General features: G+C 44.2%; 1 long non-coding RNA gene across 1 annotated transcript in view; it reads right to left on the bottom strand.

Annotated features, from left to right (window-relative positions):
- The window catches only part of LOC140689855 (uncharacterized), a 42,894-nt gene extending 28,711 nt beyond the window's left edge, over positions 1-14,183 (bottom strand). Inside the window, exons 1-2 of the long non-coding RNA XR_012065000.1 lie at positions 13,786-14,183; positions 13,494-13,614 (exon numbers count right to left, since the gene is read on the bottom strand). This is a non-coding gene — a long non-coding RNA (uncharacterized lncRNA). The remainder of the gene's footprint in view (positions 1-13,493; positions 13,615-13,785) is intronic.
- Between the last annotated feature and the right edge of the window lie 9,335 nt (positions 14,184-23,518).

Genomic DNA, 23,518 nt, shown 5'->3' with positions numbered 1-23,518 from the left:
AAATGGCAAGAACTGGGAATACAATTGATGGGACACCTCAAGATTTGTAACATTAACCACATACCCAGAGCCCTTGGTGCGATGTAAGGGAACGTGTCCACAGGTTCCAGGAATTCCGATGTGGACAGCTTTGGGGGCTATTACTCTGCCACCACAGGGACTGGGACAGAGTTTCATGTGTATCTGTCCTTTTGACCATTGGGAGTAGACAGAGGGCGTTCATCTGCTTACGGTCCTCACGATGACTACCGTGCGAGGTGGCAGTCTCCTGGAGGCATCCTGGGCTCCAGCAACGGTGACAGTGAGGAGCAGGTAGGGAGCGGGCTCAGGTCTCCCTTTCCAGTGTGCCCAGGACGGAGTCTACACACAAGGATGGTAAGGGGGTGTCTATCCCAGTGGAAGCAATTTCCATGTCCCACTGTGCTGGGGAAGTCCGTGCTTAGCCTTTAACCCTGAGGGCGTGGAGGTGAGTAGCAAATGGCGGGGAAGGGGACAGGAGGAAGGAAGAGTGAAGAAGCAGCAGGAGCTGCATAGAGGAACCTCCCGAGCATTGCAGTCCTGCCCTGGGGGGCTGCTGCTGCCAGAGCCTCACCAGGTCTGCCGCCCCAGAGGACAGACATCCTCCCATAGAGGAGCAAACAGGGCAGGAGCCAGTTGGCAATGCCGCACCCACAGAAGTTTTATTATTGGTGACTTAGCAGCCAGGACTCCTGTTCCAGAACACCTGCCAAGTTGGCCAGTGAGAGAGGTTTCCTGACTACGGTTGGCCGGGAAAAGCAACCTCCACGTGCTCACGTGACCCTCTGTCTGACAGGTTTAAGAAGCCCCAGAAGTTAATTATCTGAACCTTAATTTCCCAACTGTTGTAATAAAGGAACAGCAGTGGGAGTGAGCAGCTCCCGTGCAACATCTGGAGAGAGAGGCCTGGGAGACAGCCCCCTCCCCGGGCCAGGCGTGCCCTGGCCACCGCTCCCCAAGGCCCGCTACCATTTCATCCACGCTGAGCCTTCCAGGCGCATGGCTCGGAGGGCAGGCAAACAGATACAGAAGCGAAAAACATGTGCGATGGCAGAGCTGTCACCTTCTGTCATCGCATGCCTCTAACTTCCCGGCAGCCATCTCCCTTCATTCATAGTGGGCTCTCCAGACATTTCTGTCCTTGTTACGTGTTGGCACAGCCCTCCAGTAATTTCCAAGCGAGGAAGTGTCTCAGAGGAGTCAAGGGGCGCAACAAACATTTACTGAACTTTATTTTTTATAGGAGTCTGCCGGTGTGTACCTCTCAGTTCCTAACCTCGTCGCTTAAAAAACTGAAGATAAGTTGATTTGCAACGTTGTGTTAGTTTCAGGTGTCCAGCAGAGTGGTTCCGTTTTACACACACACACACACACACACACACACAGCCCTGGCTGAAGGACCCACACCGCAGTTCGTGAGTCCAAGAGGCTCTAGAAGTCCTCGCTCTTTAATAGTCCCTGCCCACCTCTGCCCACAGGCGTGCGCTGAAAGTGAATCAGAAAAGACACGTAACTGGAGGACAGAAACTCCTGGGCTTTCTCTGGACGAGAGAAGAAAAAGTGCCTACGCTGCCCTTCCTCCCCTGTAGAGATGGCTGGGGCGGGAGGACGCCCTGCCAAGGAGCTGCCCTCCTCTTGCTGGTGCTTCGTGCGGCTCAGGGGCATTTCCAGGACAAGTGGCGGTGCTCCTTGGGTGCCCTGGGTCCGCTGGACAAGGGCGCAGTGATAGTCATCACTGAAACTCAGGCGCCTGGGAGAGGCCACGTCTTGCTCGTGTCTTCCTCGGTTCCTGCAGGGGGATTCACCCTGACACCCGCTTTAAAGAAACTGGAGCCTTGAGTAGTTAACGGCTGTATCCAGTGTCTCACATCCACAGAAATATCCAGAACCAGACAGTGTGACTACACTCTGACCCACTGCGGGAAGATGAGAAGATGTAGGGAGATGAACTACATGCATCTTCTGTTACTTTTAGAGGAAAAAGTCTTTCCATTTTGGTCCTTAACATGGGTTGTTTGTCATGGGTAATGTGTGTGTGTGGATGAGAGGGAAGCGGGAGAGAACATATCTTCCCACCAGGGGAGAGACTTCAAGGCAACCCGACTTAGGATGCTAACGCCCCACCTGGGTTGCCATGCCGAGGGTCCCCAGGGTGTTACTGTAAGGTCTAGGATGAATCCCCCCACGCTGGGCGTGGTGAGGCCATGGATTATTGTGCTCCAGGGCTCAGTGGAGAAGGGGGATGATGCTGGAAGACACCAGTCTTGGGAGGTGAGTGGGGAAGAGAGGGAGGGGGCCTGAGGCCAGGGAACAAGCTTAGGAACTGAGAGGTACCCACCAGGGACTCCTATAAAAAGAAGATTTTCCCTTTTGTCTTTACACTTGGAGAACAGTCACTTTTTGAATGTTTTACTAAAGTAGCAACCTTAGAGAATATCATCGACCACAAATCACACGTGTACTCACGCACAAGTCACAAGCGTACTGCTTGATGAACTTTCATAAACGGGATACATTCATGGAGCCAGACTCCAGCGCAAGGAGCAGCATGACCAGCACCCAGGCCCCACCTCTGTGTCCCTTTCCAGTTGCTCTCCCCGTCTCGCCAAGGGCAACCACCATCCTGACATCCAACACCAAAGATTAGTCTGGTCAGTTTCTGAACTGCACATAAATAGAATCGTGCAGGAAAACCTTTCTTCAGTTGGGCTTCTTTTGCTTGGCACTGTTTCTATAAGCTTCATCCATAATGTTGCACGTGGTTTAATTCTAGTACACGCCTTCTCGTTTCTGTACAGTATCTATGTCATTCATGACTAACTCTATCCCTTCTACGTTGATGGATTTGGGGGTATTTTCAACCTTGGGGTTATTAAAAATGCTGCTGCTATGAACGTTCTTTTAAAAGTATTTCGGTGAACCTTGCATACATTTTTTAAAAAATTATAGCTTAGTATCTATTTTTAAGTGTGTTTTCCCCCACCTATATTTAAATGCTTTGTCTCCAAACCTACAGTGAAATCTCTTATACATACATGTGTACTGAGTTGAAAAGCTGAAAGCAGAAATGAAATAAAAATGAAATCCCAAATGTCCACCAACAGGCAAACAGATAAGTGCACGTTGGTATAGTCACCAAACGTAATGCAATGTTGTACTGTGGCGCGGTGACGACTTAGAGAATGAAGCTTCATTGTTTCATCCTTTATTACCCTTTCCTTGAGACCACTGTAACCGTAGCCACATCACATTCAAGGAATGGCCGTCCCACCGTTGCTGATGGCAATCTCTGTGTATGGTCGAAGACGCTAAAGGTCCCCAGTCAGGACAATCACACAATCCAAGTTCAGGGTAGAGCCACACCAGGGCAACTGCACTCTCCTTCAGAACTGAACTGTCTGCATCCTTCTTCTCTCCTTCCACCTGATTTTGTGATTTTAAAATGCAATTTCCTCTTTTGATGTAATCCCTTACATACGCTGCTGAAGAAGTGTTCTCTGAGCTCAGCAGAGACACACTTTCAGGAGCAGAGTCAGAATGAGAGCGTAATGAGAAAGTGTAAGAGAGCATATGCGTATGAGTAGAAGAGAGGAGAGAGAGGTGACCAATCAAATAGTCATCATATCCTGCAAATGAGATTTGGACACTTGTCTCCAAACACAGAGAGAAGAGCAATTTGCACGCCTAGTAAGATGCTCTAAGCCTGCCATTCATGCCCGGGAGAGGGTCTGGGAGGGAAACACCTGATTTGTATTTACCATCTTCTCCTCATTTCAGTTTCTGTATTTGGGACGCTCATGAGGCTCATGAAAGGATTTTGAAATATGAATGAGAACTTCTGTTTCCAAATCAAAAGTGAGCAGAGCCTATAAGGTTGAAAAACAAAAGCCGTACAGCACTCTGAGCATCTCACAGTGCTATGAAAACATACTTAATATTGATGGCTTTTCAATAAATGTTTTTGAACAGACATCTCTTTCCAAAGGAAGTAAGCCAAATTGCTCCATTTCAGATAATTTTCCATATTTCCTCCAAGTTTCCGTAACTCACTTCCATCCATCATGAGAAGAAAATTGTTTTCTGGGATTAAGTCTCAACAAACACCTCCCCTTTGAAACAGCTCCTGATTCTGTCAGCGTGGAGGCTACAGGGGGGGCTTCTTGGGGCTTTTTCACCAAGATCAAGTTCACTGTGAGACAGCGCGCATTCCTCGGGGAACACTTGTCACATACTGCCGCATTCTTCCTTTCCTTTCCAGGGAAGACAAATGATTAACTGCAAAGAACGTTCTCCTCTTTGCCACTGGCTGCGTAGGAAGTTCTGAAAGTCAGCCTAAACTGATTATTCTCCAATTTAACTGGTGTGTTTTTGTATGTTTGTTTTTAATCTGTTTCCCAGGCACCTCGCCTGAGATTTTCCCAGCGTGTTCTGTTTCATATGAACTCTTGTCAGTGAGCTGTGAAGACTGTCAGAGACCAGAACAGGGAATGAACAGCCCTGCCACGGGGACAGGGGACCCATGAGCTGGGGCTGCAGAGGCTGCCTGATCCTTGCTGCCCTGGAGATACGAAGTATGAACCTGAAAACCAAAAGGAAATAGCATCCTAACTATAAGCAAAGCCGCAGGAGATTAGAAGTGAAATAGTTTAAGACAAACACCACTGAGATGTTGTAGTAATGTCATTAGGATCAATTAAGAAAGGAAAAAAGCAAAAGAAGACTCAGATACATAAAATCAGAAATGAAAGAGGCAACATTACATCTGATAGAACAGAAATTCAAAGACCATAAGCGACTACTATGAACAATTAGATGCCAATCAGTTGCATCCCCTAGACAAAAACTGATAAATTCTTAGAAACTTACAACCTACCGAGACTGAATCATGCAAAAACAGAAAATGTAAATGGACTGATAAAGAGCGAGGAGATTGAAACAGTAATTCAAAACCTCCCAAAAAATAAAAGTCCAGCACTGCATGACTTCACTGATGAATTGTACTGAACATTTAAAGAAGAATTAACATCAGTTCTTCTCAAACTTTCCAAAAAACTGAGGAGGAAGACATACTTTCAAACCCATTTTATGAGGCCAGCATTAGCCTGGAAGCAAAGCCAGGTAAGGATACTACAAGAAAAGTACCATCCAATATCCCCAGTGACTATAAATACAAAAATTCTCCAAAAAATGCTACAAACCGAATTCATCAGTACATTAAAAGGATCACACACTATGATCAAGTGGGATTTATCCCTGGGATGTAAGGATGGTGCAATATACATAAATTAATAAATGTGATAAACTACATTAATAAAATGAAATGAAAAATTATATTAGCATCTCAATAGACGCAGAAGAAGCATTTGACAAAATTCAACATCTTTTCCTAAAAAAAACTCTCAACACACTGAGTCTAGAAAGAGCACACCTCAGCATACATAATAAAGGGAATACACAACCAACCCAGAGTCATGATTATTTTTGGAAGGTGGGATTGAAAATGATATATTTTTTTATTTTATTGTTTGTGCTATTATCTATTTCCCATTTTCCTTCTTTTTGAGTTTACTATTTATGAACAAAAAACCCCGAAAAAACATTATTTCAAAAAAAAAAAGCATTGGACTGAACTTACACAGTCCAAGTAAGAGCTTGGTTTGCACCACCCTACTTTGAACCAGACCAAGTGGAAAAGTCTAACAAACTCAGGAATGACGGGTAGTTTCAGGAGGGTGTTCCATCTGTAGTGAGCTGGCGTGGATATGAGAAGGGGCCCCTATTTGGTACGTTTGCCAGATGGCAGGCATAAATCTCAGGTTGAGGGCAGTGAAGGGATTTTGCAGATAAGTTATTAAATGAGATAGGAATTTGAAAATAACAGAGAAGGATTTGAGAAATGAGGAGAGATTTGGTGTAGGTGCAGAATGCCTCTTAAATCTGCCATGAGAACTGTTTAGCGTAAAGGTCAGAAGAAACATGCGAGGCGCTCAGGATCTGGGGAGGCACAGCGGAGACCAGAGGGGGCACCTCATCCTTCACGAGGGTTTCATCATCACTAGAAACAGCTTGGTCTCCCTGGCAACGAACTGAGACTTTCTGTTCATGGGCTGGAGAACAGAATGCCCTGGACATGTCGAACACTTAGGAAGTCCATCTCTCTTTGAGTTTAATAGTTAATGACCTCAAGGCAAGCACCTTCACCCCCAGTGATAAGCATACAAGCAAAGCTCGTGGCTTTCACGCAAGGTGAGGGGTAAGCAAAGAAAAGATGAATATTTGAACATTTCTCAAAAGGAAAGTAGCAAACAATGCAGAAAGTTAAAGAAAAGGAAAAAGAGAAGGAGGCAAGGAAGAGAAGCAGGAAAAGGAGGAAGCGGGTAATCAGGAAAAGAGAAGAAAAATCATGCTGTTCATAATATTCTTAAAAAGCCATTGGAGAATGGAGAAGACACTGTGTTTAGAGTCAGTGGAAATGGACCCTGGCCCTGGTTCTGACCTTGTGGGACCTTAAAAAAAATCCCTTCACTTCCTGGGACGCTGATTTCTCCTCCTGCAAAATGCAGGGTGGCAGGTAGGCCTTACAGGCTGTAGAGGAAAAGTTTAGAATACTTTGCAGGAGGAGTTAACCAGTAGCAATCATCCTTTATTTCTGTCCCACCGTAAGCAGTGTAGTTTCCCATGGATGCTTTCATTTGAACAAGGGTGGATTTTGTAGAAAACATTATACCATAATCTTCCTCTGGTAACCATCCTTTGGTGATGTCACATCCAAAGAAAAATAGAATTTTAAGTTGAGGGAGTGATCGGAGGTGCCAAGTACTGATGGAAATTGCCTGTAGTTTTAGCAACAATAATGACATTAATGACTTTGGCAGCGATGGCTTTTTGGGTGGGGAGAGCAGAAGATACATTTCAATGGACTCAGAAATAAGTGGGATGTTGAGAAATGAAAAAAAAAATGAGGACAGAGGGTGTGACCACATTTTCAAGCAGGTGCAATTTACGCCACACGGCTATGTGTGTTGGCACGGAAAAACCAGAGGCGTCTGGAGCTGGCTGCTGCTTCTTTGCTACTTTTTTTCCTGTACAAGAGACTTGCTCATGATCATGGACCATAGAGAAGATGACAGTAGATAAGAAGAAATTAAAGGTTAGAAACATGCGATGACCTGATGTCCCTGGAATTAGAGAAGCAGTGGGTATGAAAGTCACAGATGGAAGAGAAAAGATCAGTTCAGAGCTGAGCTGAAGGGAAGCATGAATGTAAAAGGAAAAAAGAAGACAGAAGGTAGAGAGGGGTCTCTCGTGTGCAAGATGAAGCCATCCCCTGAGAGCGCATGGACAAGGAGGGAAATTTAGAGCTGAGCGAGGAGAGTTTCCAGTTGCTGCTGCTGGTAGTAGGACAAGGATGTGACCAGGTTTACGTAAAAGTATTACAAGTCAGATATCTGCAGTTTTCAGTGATTTTTCTCTGTGGTTGCTTGGCTACTCATGTGTAGGTCCATGAGGTGGGTGATTGGAAAAATCCAAGACTGAATCAGACCGGGTGGACATTGAAGAAAGACATAGGATGGTGAGGACTTGGAAGGTGAGCAAGAGGGTTTGGAGGATGATGCTCTTTCGTGTTCAGGCTGGATGGGAAGGAAATGAGGCCAGGGGAGATGTGATACCGGGAAAAGTGAGAAGAAGTGGACACAGGACATTAATTTCTCCACCAAGGTGCCCCCTCTAGTGAGGGCTGCTCTTCTGTCCTTCGTGGGGATCCAAACTTTGATTAAGGCAAAAGGTGAAGTATTTGGTGAGGGAGCTGGAGTTTTTGTAGACTGTGTCCTCACAACGATGGGAGTTCCAGGGGGTACGATGTATAGGATTGGATTCCATGGTGAAAAGTCGAAGAAGGGAGCACAGAGAAGCAGGAACATGACAGCAGAGAAAAAGTGACCAGAGCGGCTTGGCTCAGATGTTGGATGGTGCCAGGAATGCATGGAATTCGCAAGCCTCATGGTTATGAGACGGCAAATGATTAAAAATTTTTTTATAAGGAACTGAGCTTCTATGAACCATTCTTCAGGTGCTCAGAAAGTACTTCTTAGGCTGAATTTTCTCATCTCGACTTTTATGATATCCTCTTCAATAATTTTTTAAAAAATATCTCCAGCTATAATCCCCACCCAAGTCCAGCCTTCATACTCCCGCCAGAATTATCTCTCCTAAAATATGGATCAAAAACCAATCACGCCCCTGCCTGGAATGCTTCATCAGCTCTCCATCATATTAAGAGACAAGTATAAATACTTTTAACATGACATTTAGGGCCCAGCACAACCTAGCCCTCTCCTACCTACCAGACTGCCCCCCACCCCATCCCATTCCTGCCAATCACACTGGACTCATGTAATAGATGAGAACTCAGGCTTCAAAGCCAGTTCGTATGGGTTGGAACCCCAGCTTCAGGACATATGCTAACTTTACGACTTAATCTAGTTGCTTATTCTGTTATCCCTTCCCACATTCTTAAAATGGAATGGTAACGATATCTACTTCAGAGGGTTGTGATTAACTAAGTTAATACAGGCAAAGCACTAAATCACGGTCTCATGCTGAGCATGTGCTCAGTTAATGGAGGTGATTAGAGAACAAGCGTTCACGTTTCCCGTGATGTTACACCCTCGTCGCTCCCCTGGAAATGCTCCTTCTCACTTGCTCATCTCCAGATCCTCTCTTCTCTCCAATCTCAGCTCAATGATCACTACTTCTTGGAAGTTTTTAGAGCTTTATTCCTTTCCCTATTCTCCAATTTAAAATTCTTTGATAATTTTGTGCTCCCATGAGATTTATCCAGACCCAGGCAAAGCAATAATTGCATTATATGTATTTGATTTAACTGCTTAATTCAGCTTTACCTAGTGCAAACCAAGAGCGGGCTAACCCCTCTACTAACAGCCACAGGCAAATTTGAGCGCTGCCGTCTTTGATACACAGTAGTGAAAAGATTCTTCAAACAGAAATAAGGAAACATTATTTGCTGTGCTTTCAAGAAAAAAGCTGTTTTCCTGACTGCTTCTGATCCAATTACTCTCTTACTCACTTCTACATCCCAAGTGTCCAAACACAGTGCCCAGCCCTTAGTAGGTGCTCAGTAAGGGTCTTTTGGATCGAATGAAATGGAATAGAGTAAGACAATGGAATTGAATATAGTTATGATTCAAGGAGACAGAGGTATCCACCACTCAGATGCCTCAATTCAAGGCACATCATCACAATGTTTAACAATTTTGATGGAAAACTAAACTGAACCACTAATACTATGAATAACTAAGATGCATTTTAGTAAGCGACAGGAAGCATGTAATATATCACTGCGCTAGCCAGCAGTATGTCCCTTTTCTTGCCAGTAATATTTTCAATGAGGAAAGTGTCTACACATATTTCTAGCTGCTGTTAATGTTATTACAAGTACCAGTGTAACCTAGCAACCACCAAGATACAGACATTAAAACAGGCACTTTATAATATATTCCAGTTCTTTGCCATCCATTTAGTGTAAACGTCTACATGCTAATAATTACCCATTTCTTATTTGTAAGAATAATTTTATTTAAAAAGAAGAATAATCTTATGCCATTTCCCCCAATGTCTTTTTCAAGAACCCTTCCCCTTACTTCCCTTTCCCCTCAGTGTTTTGACTGATCTATTCAGAGGTGAGGTGAGAAAAAGAAAAAGTTAGTTAAAAAAAAAAAAGTGAGAAACAAAGGAGTGCCTTGATGGGACAGGGCTGGTGGTATGAAGGTATATCTGACTCGGTCCAGCAATGTGACTTGGACTTCCTCTTTTAAACCTGAATGGGCTGCTTTATTAGCAAGGGAAGGGCATCATTTTGGTTGAAAATCTATTGCATCATTATGCAAAGGGTCCCAGAGGCTGTGGTGATAAATCTCTTAGGTCCATGTATAGTTCAGTCTGGGAAATCTTGCATTTAACTGAACCATAAGGCAATGAATAATAGAACCCTGGAACTGAGGATTTAAGAGTCCTGAGAGTTATCTCAGCCACACTTTCACATGTCTTTGACAAGCACCCACCAATCTTGATTTAATACTTTGGCAGCATAAGCCTCACAGCAAGGTTTGGTACCACTGAAAAAGGGGGACTGAGATCTAGACTACAGATGAGTGAGGAGGATCTGAAGTCCTCCATTTTTGTGGAAAGCTTGGCTGTGAATGGAAGAAAGGGCACTGGTCAAGTCAAACCAGATCCTTTTCACCTCCCACTCCCTAGGGCTGATATCTGTGGATGTCTGTGGTGAATGAAGACAGAAAGATTGATGGTCTTAGGGAAAGAGCACACAAAAGAGGGTGCAAAGCTTGGAGGCTGCAAAGCTGGCGGGAGTGTAGTCAATGAGGTTCATATAGGTCAAAGAGAATAAGAAAATCACCTGCTAGGCATGAAAAGGAAAGGAACATAACATGTTAAAACTAATAAATGAATTCAGTAAATTGCAGTATGCAAAATCAATATTAAAAAAATCAGTTACATTCCCATGCACTAATAGCAAACTATCAAAAGAGAGAAATTCAGAAACAAATCCCATTCACAATTGCATCAAAAAAAAATACCTAGGAATAAATGTAATCAAAGAGATGAAAACAAGAAAACATTGATGAAAGAAATTGAAGATGACACAAACAAATGGAAAGATATTCTTCACTCACAGATTGGAAGAATTAATATTGCTAAAATGACCATACTACACAAAGCAACCTACAGGTTCCGTGCAATCCCTATCAAAATGCCAATGGCATTTTTTCACAGAAATAGAACAAACAGGCCTAAAATTTATATGGAACCACAAAAGAGCTCAAATAGGCAAAACAATCTTGAAGGAAAACAAAAACAAAGCTGGAGGCATCACAATTCCTGACTTCAAACTACATTACAAAACCATAGTAATCAAAACAGCATGGTACTGGCATTAAAAAAAAAAGACACATAGCTCAATGAAACAGAATAGAGGTCCCAGAAATAAAGTCACACATATTTTAAGAAGTAAAAGAATGTAAAATAATTGGAGATGGAGCCACATATCCAGAAATATCTTTTTCATTTATGACGTTGATTAAGCTTCATAGAGGACTCTGCCAAGCACTATCCTATGCATTAGGGTTAAAACATAATTCCCTGTATTTAGTAACAAAAAGAAGTTCAGAAATGGAAGATCACAGCTGCAATAATAAGATAAACAAAACAATGAAATCAAGAGATCAGGAAGGAGATACTTCATCCCTGCCTCGGGATGATTTCCAAGGGGAAGTGACATGTAATCATGATAAGGAGGGAAGACAGTAAATGTTATCAGTAAAAAGGTAGTCGGTTTTCTCTAACCCACATTTTTTCTTTGTAATTAAGAAGAATAAAACTAAGGAACCATGAGCAAGCTTAAATAGGTAAGAGCTGAGAGTATGAAGTGGCCAGTAAAGCAACCAGACAGCATCTCCTTCTGCATCTTCTGCATCAGAATAGAGTGCTTCGCTCCATTCTAGGGACCGTATTTTAAGAGCATTATACTGAAAAGTGATAGATGCCAGAAGAAGGTGAGCAGATGGGAGCATCTGAGGACATGTCATGCGAGGAATATCTCAAGAGGTGTTGGTGAATTCAGGTTGGAGCAAACGGGATGGAGATAATCCTTGATCATTCTACTGAGTATGGATATGATTCCTTCGCACAAAACATCCAGAGACACATTGGTGGGGAGATGGAAGCATCACTTTCCCATATCCAGGTTTCTTGGTTCCCTTCCTCCTGCTTCCTGATTGAAGACCAAATGGAACCCTGACTGTTCCCTGAAAAAATGCTGCCTGTTAAGCCTAGGATCATCTGCCATATGTCCTAAGATCAATCCCACTCTGCTGATGGCATTGGCGCACGCCTTAGACAGTAAATGTTGTCTCAATACCTAGGATAAATGGGATGGGGGAGTCAGAGGGAGTTAGAATCAAGTGGATATTCTCTGGGGCTAAGGATGGGGTAGGTAATTCACATTGGAAGCATCAGAAGTCATCATAGGCAGAGGGGGTGGCATACAGAAGGATCCCACATCTGTTGAAGAAATATGGTCAATCAACAGGGAAAACTGGTGAAGAGGCAGAACCAAAGGTCTTGAGCTTGACAGTAATAGCACCAGAATGGGGCAAAGTTGGCACAGAGTTCAGGAAGATTGTGGGATGATTGTTGCCAAGTCCTCGTGCGGGGTTGGGGAGGGGGTTGTTGGTCTGTAGCTTCTCTTCCTAACACTGCGTTGCAGTGGCTTCTGTTATAGAGCCCGAGGCTGGGCAAATAATGAGTGCACACCTGAGAAACCTAGCATCCTTCCTCATGACAGTCCCATCACCCCCACTCCTCATCGCTTAACAGTATCTTACAGAAACGACCCAGACAATATGTGTAAATGTGAGTCCTCCTGCCTCACATTCTTACTGTTGTGGCTGTCACCAGTAGCTGCCGACAGATGAGGGGAGTGAATTCTGGGAGAGCTTTTTCAAATTTAGTTGAGAGAGCTAGATCCTCAGCAGAGGATCAGCAGTGGTGTTTCCTGTTGGACTTCTAAGCCAGTGGGTTAATTTTGACCTATAGTGTAGGACCCATTGTAAATGATGTTACACTAGGGAACACCCAGAAGAGAGCAACCGGAAGGGTGAGGAACATTTGAAGATTCTGAAAATATACCCTTAATCTTCTCTAAGCCAGAATTCCCTAGAGCAGTGGTTCTCAGACTAATTGAGCCTAAATCAGAATCTCTTAGAAGTTTTTTTAAACCATTGCTTGTCAACCTCACCTTCAGAGTTTCTGATTAGTTGCTTTAGGGATGGACCAGAGAGGCTGCATTTTAAGGAGTTACTAAGTGATATTGATGCTGCTGTTCCTAGCAAAAGAGTCTAGCCTCGGTTATCTACCGCACTGGAAGTATATTTTCTCCCGAAGGCAGAGCTCAGGATTGATACAATATTTTTTCACTTTGTGTCCCCCTGAGACAAAGGAAGATTAGTGTGCAAGCAGGCTGAGAGATGGTCCCAGCAGGCACTGGTAGAGAAGTCGGGAAGTGAGGCTCGGAAGGGAAGGAACCAATAAAGCGTCCATTATAACGCCAGATACCACTGAGGGCAGCTAAATCTTAATCTTGCTGCAGAACTTTGGGAAACGCAAGCCTTAGCATTGTCCGTCTGTGAGAGGGGTCCAGGGAAAGCATTATGCAGTGACATCCATCAAGCATTCGTCGAGGGCTGCTCCTGGGAGCATCAGTTCCTAAGCACTTCCATCCTGCTGCGTGGGGGTGGCTGTCTGACCCTGCAGTTGCAAAATCTGATGAGACAGGAACAGAACGCCAGCAACATGGGCTGCAGGTAGAGCTTGGGAGAAAGACGTAAGCACAACAAACAGGAATTCCTACGATTTGCACGCTGCCAAAATCCACTGACCTGTCTCAAGAGTCTGAGTGTTCTCTAGAGCAGAAGCTGGGTGCCACGGTGTCAGTACGGCTCTGCACTCTGTCGGACGTCTTGAAGATCCTCTACAAATGAAGAGTCTCTCCTTGGAAAACTACGGGTGAATTTAGGGAGAGAGGCACCCACAATTGCCCTTCTCCCAATGCCCCCACCCAGGAGAAGCCCCCCTAAAACCTCCCACGGGCTACTTTTCATCTCCTGTGTTAAGGTGTTAGTTCACTGATTATTTCCCACCTGTAACTATGACTTCAGCCTCCTAACTTACAGATCACGTCGCTCTCCTGTTTCAGTGACCTCCTGGTCTCTCTCGATAAAATCTCTAGCACGACGTCCCGTAACTCCTCTTAATCAAATTGCTCTCCAGTCCCGACTTCACATTCTTCTTTATTCCCATAGGAAGCCGAAGCCGTAACATGCTGAACTACTTAAATTCTAAAACACTGCTTAGTACTTAAGAGCCTTTACCAATTCTGTTCCCCACTTCCCAGAATCTCCGTTCGTCACCTTACCCACCCCCAAGCATTTACTCTCCAGAAATTCAAAGATTTGGAACAGTTTGCCTGTATTGCTCAATTTCACAGGCTAAGGCCCCAATGTTTTGGGGTTTTTTAAGCATATATTATCTTTAATGCTTAACTGCTTTGCTTTTACCAGGTCTGTAGCAAGGAGCACTTTCTAATCCTTTCTTAATGACAGTGCCACCTAGCGACTCTGCTGGGTAAAATCCCCCCCGGCTGCCAGGCAGCCTCTTTGGTCACGTGAGTCAGTCCAGTTGGTGGTTAACAACTGGCAGTTGCAGCAGCCATGTTGGGGACCGCTGACTTCATACAGACAGCTCAGCTTCCCTCCTTCATTTCTATTTTTATTAGTGCAGGAGGAAAAATAGCATCCTTGGTGTTTTATAATTGGAAACATGACCCATATATTTTTGGCTGCCCCAATCTTTCCTAGAAGGGGGAAAAAGGTGAAATTTAATTTCAGAAACAAAGCTTTTCTAAACTGTGTACTCAGCATTAATACCTCCAGGTTAATTAAGGACAATGAAATGTGGCTGACTGAAGACAACGCGGGAAGGAGGCAGAGAAATTAGATTCCAAGAAGCACAAAGCTTCCAAGAGGAAATTGAAGAATAGGAGACATGCCCACCGCAGTCACGGGAGTTTTAAATAGCCGAGTCTACTTAACTTGCAATTTGAGTCTTCTGAACACGGCCTTGGGAAAGGGAGGTTTCTGTGAGGCTTGGGAAGCCAATCCAGCCATTCTCTCCTGGTCTTTGAGATACGAAAATCCGAGCTGCCACCTGCTTCAGGTGACCATGAGCAAGTGACTTAGTGTCCGAGCAAGAAGGACCCAGACTTGCAGGTCTGTATGCTACGGAATTTGAGGAAAGCACAGACCCCTGATGAGTGAGACTATTTGACCTTTTTTTTCTTTCCCCTTTTCTCCCCTGTTCTTATTCTGATGCTGTTGCCTCAAAGGCTGTTTGATGCCTCATCATCTCTTCCTGTTTGTTTCCAATGTGAACATGCAGCCCTACCCAATCTTTATTTGGGGTGGGGGGCACGGTGTGCAGGCATGCGGGAAAATGGAAGGATGAGGGCATACCAGCCAAGGAAGGTAAGCCCCAATGATGCCAGAGAGAGACAAAGTCTGTATTTCTGACTTGTGCCTCAACCCAAAGTAGACCTCCAGAAAACAAATGCCACCCCCACCAATTCCTTGACACTAACTGACTTTATTAACCCTAAATAAACTCTGGAAATGTTTAGGTGAGCTAACCTTGGTCCCCCCAGCCTAAGGAAAGTGGCAAGGATGTATTACCTGTGTGTGTAGTTTACGCCAGCTATGGAATCCCTTGACCTCCATTTTTTTAAAAGCTCCCGATGCCATAAGTTGTGAAAGGATCATGCAGTTTTAAAACCCTGAAATAAAACATCAAATACAATAATTTCACACCTTAATTACTCCATGAATAACCATGTCCAGTTTAAATGTGTCATTTGGCAAAGCCACGAAGACAAAGGAAAATGTTCCTAATGAATGATCTTTTATAAAACAGCCCTGGAAAGGCTTCGTGGAGCACAACATGCCACATGCAATTTTGTTTTTCCATTTTTCCCCAGGTTTCAAGTGGCAGAAGCAATCTGATGGGCGTATAGGCTCTGTATGTAGGTCACTGGTACATTTGCACGTCCTCTCAAGCATCGTCTTCCACGGGGCTTCCGCTCAGGGAGTGAACGCATCTCAAATTGAAACTCTCTTTGGTGAGGCTGGTATTCGAGTGGGAAAAAATAGAGAGCAGCTCCCAAGCTGGGCTAACAATGTTGGTTTCATTTCAATGTGTGTTCAAGCTGATGAAAATTACAGAGATGGCCACCTAAGCTCTCGAGGCGGCAAACAGCCAAAACTGTATTTGGGAAAAAGAAAAAGAATTTGTGGTGTCATTTACAATTCACATGAGTCTTTTCTAGATTTCTGCCCAAAGGCATCTTGTCATTTATTGTTTGGCCGATGCCTCTTGGAGACTTTTTCCTGTAATTATTTCCATGCATTTTCACAGAAGCATCTGCTCTCAGACGGTGACGCCCAAGAAGAGAATTATAGAGGCTGCAGATCCAGAGAGTCATGGAATCTGAGTTCTCAACATGGGAAGCGATGAAAACCAAGGAAGGACATGGGATGATTTTTCCAGTTCTGTACTTAGAAATTCTGTAGTCATCTACTCCATGACGGAGGATGCCACAGAAACTGCTTTTGCGCCCGCCTTCATGCTTCCTTCTTCTGCCACCCCACAGAGGGTTAGACGGATGTCACTGCATGTCCCCTTAACGGGCAGGTTGTCCTAACACGGTCTGTAAAGGAGGCTGAGAGTCTGATGCGCCTGCTGGTATATCTTCAGTCTGGTTTATATCATTGCCCCTACCTGGGAGAAGGATCCAGGGACCTTGGCAGCCTGCTAGCCTTTCAGAGGAGCTCAGGCCTTGCTGCCCTCCCCTCTCCACACCCGCCCCCCAACCCACCGGTGGAAGAGACGCAATCAGGGCCAAGGACTCAGTTGTTTCCAGATACTAATGTTAGAGCACGCAGAGAACTAGATGTGAGCAGAGAAAAGGGGACGCAGGCCAAATGGCAGGAACTGGGCCGAGCGGTGGGGCACAGGCCAGAAACCGGAAACCCTGTATCGTGTAAGCACCAGGGGTCCCCGGGCAGAGAAAGAAAAGCAGGAGCCTCTGGGCTGATAAACAGGCACATACTTTGGGGTGACAAGAAACCTGGAGGCCGACAAAGAGAGATGGGGAAAGGCAGGCGCCTCCATGTCCTAATGTCACCTTTTGCTCATTATGCCCTCATTTCGATAAAACTAGCTTTGCAGATTACAAATACCCATCCTGCACCGATGCCATGACACTTCCGATCCAGACTAAATAAGGGCAAAGATCCATCCTCCCCTTGGGAAGGTGGAGTTGCGATGAAAATCAGGGACTATGACCCCAAACCCTTCCCTCCCCAATGAATGTTCCCCCCATTCATTTTTACACTCCACATAGCCAACTTGCCAAAAAAACTCAAGGTAGCCGCTCACCTGAGCCTGCTCTCCCGTTGAAAGTGTACTATCCATCCCTTAATAAATTCCCATTTTACTTTCTTAACCTCCGAGCCTGGTCACTGAATTCTTTCTGGGATGGGACAAGAATGGACACTGGTTACATCTATTGGCAACACTGATGGTTGGGGAAGTTGAGAATAATGGCACCACGACCCACCTCTGCTAAATGCAGCGCGGTGCCGTCTTTGTGCAGCCCCTGATCTGAGCACCTGATGCCCGGCTCCTCTCTCCCTCTTTGCTCCCAGGCAACATTTACCCAGGACGTGGGAATGTACCCACATCCTGTTATTAGGATCCAGGAGGAGCCCAGAGAGATGGGATTTCGACAGGGTGGCTGAATGCAGTCCTTTGGGGTCCCCCTGGGACCCTGTGAGTGGGAGAGGGGAACAGAGGCTGGAGAAATCATTGCTGGGCACTTTTCTTGTCTCTGAGGCCTGAAGTCACAGGAGCCAGGAGAACACGTGGCTCCCTGGTGCTTCAGCCCAATTCGCCTCAGGTGGGCAAGTCCCAGGCAGGTAGGATGTGCCACCTCTGTGCGATCGGCCATCCCTGGGGTATGGCTTGACTCCAAATGGTCAGGATCCCGTGTATCTGCTCCTGTGGGTCTCAGCCTACAAATACACTGCTTGTCTCCCGGCACAGACTCACTTACTCAATCAGCCTTTACTGGGCCCTATGACAGGTGCTGGGCAAATAAAGGTGACTGAGGTACAATTCTGATGCAAGAAGGCACAGAGCAGAGCGCAGGCGGAGCTGTGTGAACGAATGCTTACCTGCCTCGGGGATCCACGCAAGCAGTGTCGGGGACAAGCCGAGTAGGGAGGCAGCCCCTGGCCAGAGGTTCCAGGTGACCAGGAGAGGACTCCATGGGTGACCGAGTGATGTGCCGGAGTCCACAGCATGAGCCAAGCCGGGGGAGGGGGGGGGTCTAGGCAAGAAAAGCAGTACTTTAAAGAAAAAAAAATAGAAGGCAGGTAAGAAAAGCTCAGCTTTACCTGGAAACAATGATTGCATATTTTCAGTACTGTGAGAGAATGGGAACCAGGAGGATAAAACAGGAGCGGGTGAGAGAGGGGCCAGGGCCTTATCATGGAGGTCCCCCTACATTACCCACGTATTCGTTTATTCATTCATGCAACAAATATTTACTGAACGTGTTCTCAGGGTCGGCACTCTTCTAGGCCCTGGGCAAACAGCAGAGAAGAAAGCACACGGTCCTGATTTCATGCAGCTTATAGTCTAGCGAGAGGAGACGGAAGGCAAATAAACAAAGTAACAGGTGAGCTTTGTACTGTGAAAAACAGCCCGGGCAGATAAGGAAGTAGGAAGAGACGAAGGATGCTACTTCACACCGGGCTCTCAGGATGGCCACGGCGCAGAGAGCTGAGGGAGGTGGACAGTGGGCCAGGGAGCAGGCCTGACCTGCTCAGACCGTCATCAGGACAGCTCGGTGCTCATGGATCTCAGTGGGCCCCTCAGGGCTACGGAGCCTCGTAATCACGGGTCCCTGGTCCGTTGTTTGACCCATGCTCCACAGCGATCCTTAACCCCAGGAACCCTGAACCAGCTGACCCTGCACAGAGTAATTAGAAATCCCTGGACACAGCTTCTGTCTTCTGCCCCCATAACCACAAACGTTCAAATTTCTGCGTGCACCCAGCTCAAAGTCAATTCGTCAGAAGCCAGAGAATTGGAATTCAGTTCATGGATTCATCAATTTGATGAAAACAATTGACCAAACATTTTGCTAAATGTACCACATTCCCCTTATGTATCAGAAATGCTCTTACCTACTTCAACGATGACTATGTGACGGCTTTAAAAATGTTCAATCTTCATTCTCAGTAATGAAATATAGTTTTCTAACGCTAAATATTTCATTATCAGAAACCAAAACTTCAGCATGTTCTGTGAGAATGTTTCAATTAATGCTGATTTTTAGAATCAATTTTGAGATCTTTTTTATTCCAGTTTTACTGAGATATAACTTTCACACAGCATTGCATAAGTTTAATGCGTATGGCATAATGATTTCACTTATAACAGCATGAAGTGATTACCACCATGAGGTTAGTGAACATCCATCTCCTACAGACACAAAATTAAAGAAATAGAAAAAATACTTTTTTCCTCCCTCCTGATAGAAAGTCAAGATTTATGCTCTTGACTTGCATGTATAACATACAGCAGTGTTAATTGTATTTATCATGTTGTAAGTTATATGCCTAGTTCTTATTTATCTTATAACTGGAAGTTTGTAACTTTGGACCACCTTCATCCAATTCCACATTCCCTGCAGCCCCCAACTCTGGTAACCACCAATCTGATCTGTTTTTCTATGGGTTTGTTTGTTCGTTTTTGAAGTGTAATGGACCTAAAACACTGTATTAGTTCCTGTTATACAACATAGTGATTCAGTATTTCTTCTCATTTCAAAACGATCACAATTATCTAGTTACCATTTGTCATCATATAAATATGTTACATACTTACTGACTGTATTCCCCATACTGTACATTTCATACCTGTGACTCATTTATTTTGCAGCTGGAAGTTCGTACCTCTTCATCTCCCTCATTTATTTCCCTCCTCCACCCCCTCTTGCAATCACCTGTTCTCTTTAGCTATGACTCTGTTTCTGTTTGGTTATGTTTGTTCATTTGTTTTGTTTTTCAGATTCCATATATAAGTGAGATCATATGGTATTTGTCTTTCTTTGTCTGACTTATTTCACTTAGCATAGTACCCTCTAGGTCCATCCATGTTTTTGCAAATGGCAGGATTTCATTCTTTTTATGGCTGAGTAATATTCCATTGTATATACACACCACATCTTCTTCATCCCTTCATCTATTGATGGGCACTTAGGTTGCTTCCATATCTTGGCTATTGTAAATAATGCTGCAATGAGCATAGGGCTGCATATATCTTTTCTAATTAGTGGTTTTGTTTTCTAATTAGCTTGTTTTTTCGCATGTAGCTGTTCAGGGTTCCCAACATCACTTATTGAAGAGACTGTCTTTTCTTCATTGTATATTCATGCCTCCTTTGTTATAGATTAATCGCCCATATAAGTGGGGGTTCATTTCTTTTTTAATGTCTTCTTCTCGTTTTTACCAATCTTTAAGTACGATTAGGATTTTTAATCCATCTTCACAATTTCACATTTATAGTTAATAGGTATGAAATCTGAGGTATAAACACACAGTCCACAGCAGTCATTTCTTTGAGAATTCTCATTCTCTTTCTCCTGATTTGAATGGCTTTAACATTTTATGTCTAATTTTTCTGCTGACTGTAACATCAGCACATCCAAACTGCTCCTTATTAGAAATGAAAATTTCAACATTCTAGCAACATGTTTTCAGTCAGTTCTGATGTCTTTAACATTTTCTTCATTTTGTTTATCTTTAAAATCTTAATTGCTGGAAATATATACAAGGCTGATTTGAGGGATCAGCAGGGCAATCCTTATGATGGAAAGCTTTTAATAGAAAAATGCATTTAAAAGCACTGAAAGATATCAGAATTAACAAAAAAAATCTTATCACATTTATGGCATAGAAGTTTGAGTTATAGAAAACTAGCACTTCACACACACACAAAATGTTCACTTATCATGATTTCTCTTTGGCCAAACTTTTAGAATTTTAGAATTTGCCTTCCAGTTTCTCAGGTGGCAGAACAATTTTAGATTTGTTCACAATTAGAAAATCTTATTATATAATCAGTAAGCAAGCATGAACATTTCTGCCAAAGCTACTAAAATGGTCCTGTTAAAGCTCTTAAACTCCAAAGCTTCAGTTGATAAATATAAGTTTAATGAGTTGGTCATTTGACGAATTGAATTTTGAGTAGTTGGTTTCTGAGAATTAACTTTTGGCCAGATGGCCTGATTTTGGAAGAGCCAATGCCTTTCACCCTGGGGAGTCTGTCTCCACCAGCCGCTTCCCATGGGCCGTCGGTCTCCAGGCTGGCTGGATTCCTATCCGTCCACTCCTACCAGCACTTCCAATTAGATCATAAATCCTGGCCAAATCCGGAGCCCCTTAGGATCTGTCACTTCCGCTCCCTCGGTCAGACAGGATGTGACTGGACCACGAGCTGCACCAACATCTCAGCTGCAGTTGAGTCCACCTGCATTAATCCTCCCATAGATCACTGTGCATCAGGACTGCTTCTTTCCGTCCGCTTATAATGCAGGAAGGAAGCCTCGGGATTGCTGCTGAAACACTGGCGTCTGTTGTTAAGGGAGTCATGGGCCCAGAGGCCATCACATTCCGGCTGAGTGCCTAATACATTTGATACTTGAATCCTAGCATTCTTGTTTTGAGACAATTATTCACCATTTTACTATAAGAGGATCATCCCAGGTTTGCAAAAGGAAAATCTGAGGATTTCCTTGAAATCGCAAACTCTCCCTCTGCCGTTAGTCCAGGAGGACAACAGAGGGTGGAGAGAAAGCCACTGAACTGCAGGTCAGGAGACCCAGCTCCGTCCAGGATGCCTCTCGCTGGGTGACACCAAGCAGTTTCCCTTCTCAGGACCTCAGTTCTTATCACTGAGCACTTAGGGATATGGGGGCTAATGGTCTTGGCAACCTTTCAGTTTTAACTCTCCGTGGTTCTACTATACGGAAAGCTACTCTCATGTCTAGAAAATAAGGGGCCCTCCCCCAAAACCACTCTTCCTGAGCCATTGACAAGCCACTTTTCTCACTTTTCCTGCTTCCTATATTTGGATTTCAGACAAATTAACGAAGATCTCTCTCCCAGAAAAGCCACACTTCCATAACCAAGATAGCAAAGCCAAAGGAGGTGTCGGCCATCCTGGTCCAATTAGACTCCATCCCAGACTCTGCTCTTCCTTAAACAAATCACCACCTCTGTGCTTTCTTTGTCTTCTTCTTTTATAACACAGGGATAATTACACTCATCTTCTTTACTGGAAAAGGCAAATATGTGTACTAAGATATGAAAGGAGTTTAAAGTCCAGATAGCCGTTCTGTCCCACCATAGCAGGGTTTCCAACCTCATGACTATTGGCATTTTGGGCTGGATAATTCTTTGTTGTTGGGGGGCTGTCCTATGCATTGTAGGGTGTTCAGCAGCATCCCTGACCTCGACTAACTAGATGCCAAGTACCTTTCCACCCCCAGTTACAACCACCAAAACTCTTCCCAGATATTGTCAAATAACCCCTGGGGGCAAAATTGCCCCCACTTGTGAACCACTGTAATTCAGTAAATCTAAGCCACAAATCTAAAATTTAGATAAGTTATTTAGTCGTTCATGTTAGTGACTTACACATATTAATATCACTTTAAGTCTGGAAGTTAAAAACTTTCAGGCCAGAGAATGGCACATTGATAAAGATTAAGGGCAGATTTACAAAGGAGAAGAACCTGGCTCCAAATCTGGCTTCCCAACCTACTAGCTGAGTGATCTTGGGTGGGCAACATCATTTCTCTGAGCTTCCATCTCCTCACCTGCAGGATAAGTATGCTGGGGGAATTCAGTGTGATGACAAGTGCTTAGCCCAGTGGGTGTTCCATACTGGTAACTTTTGTTATCACAGAGACATCTATTGGCAAACCTTAATATTACCACTCAGCTCTGCTAGGACTTTTACTGAATATGATTTATTGACCATTTACTATGTGGATGCCGGCTACTGCTGAGCCCTGGAGATACAAAAATGAACCAAACAGAATCACTCTCCTCAAGCTGCATACACATTATTGAGGGAGGCAAGCTAGTTAATAACTAGTTCCACAAACATTCAGTGTGATATCAGATCAGGATACAATGGTCCAGAGACAAAGCAGTATCTAACACTGTCCTACAGAGATACTCGTTCTACTGCAGGGACAGAAATGTGAACTCAAATGATCTCTTCCATATGCTTTGTACTATAGCAAAGAGATAGAAAGGCGAGGCTAACTTTGCCTGGGAGAATCAGAGAATGCTTTTCAGAGGAGGTGAAATGTGATGTAATAAGGCCTTTGCAAATAAACGGTTTAGAGATTACATTAAAGTTATTTTTCAGATTTCTTGTAAATGTAAAGAAAGATGAGCCAACGGGCCCATCAATGATGGAGTTTTATTATTAGGATCTGTGGGAAGATGGAGTAACATAGGACATCACCTAATCACAGTACAAACATTCTCTGTTCCAATGTGTCCAGATTTGATACCTACCCTGGCATCGTTAAGAACTGACCAGGTAATATAGCAATCAGGATAGTAATTAAAGCTTAAGTGACCAACCTTTTCAGGGTTCACCTAGAATTTGACTTTCAGAGAAAGATCAGATTGCATGTGACCATCACTTTCCAATACTGAGTGTCCCTATTGGGCAAAATTGGTTTCAAGTCACCCCAAAGATGACT

The sequence above is a fragment of the Vicugna pacos genome, chromosome 27 (assembly GCF_048564905.1).
Source record: "Vicugna pacos chromosome 27, VicPac4, whole genome shotgun sequence".
In the NCBI taxonomy this organism is placed as follows: Eukaryota; Metazoa; Chordata; class Mammalia; order Artiodactyla; family Camelidae; genus Vicugna; species Vicugna pacos.
This window is presented reverse-complemented; position numbering and strand designations above follow the sequence as displayed.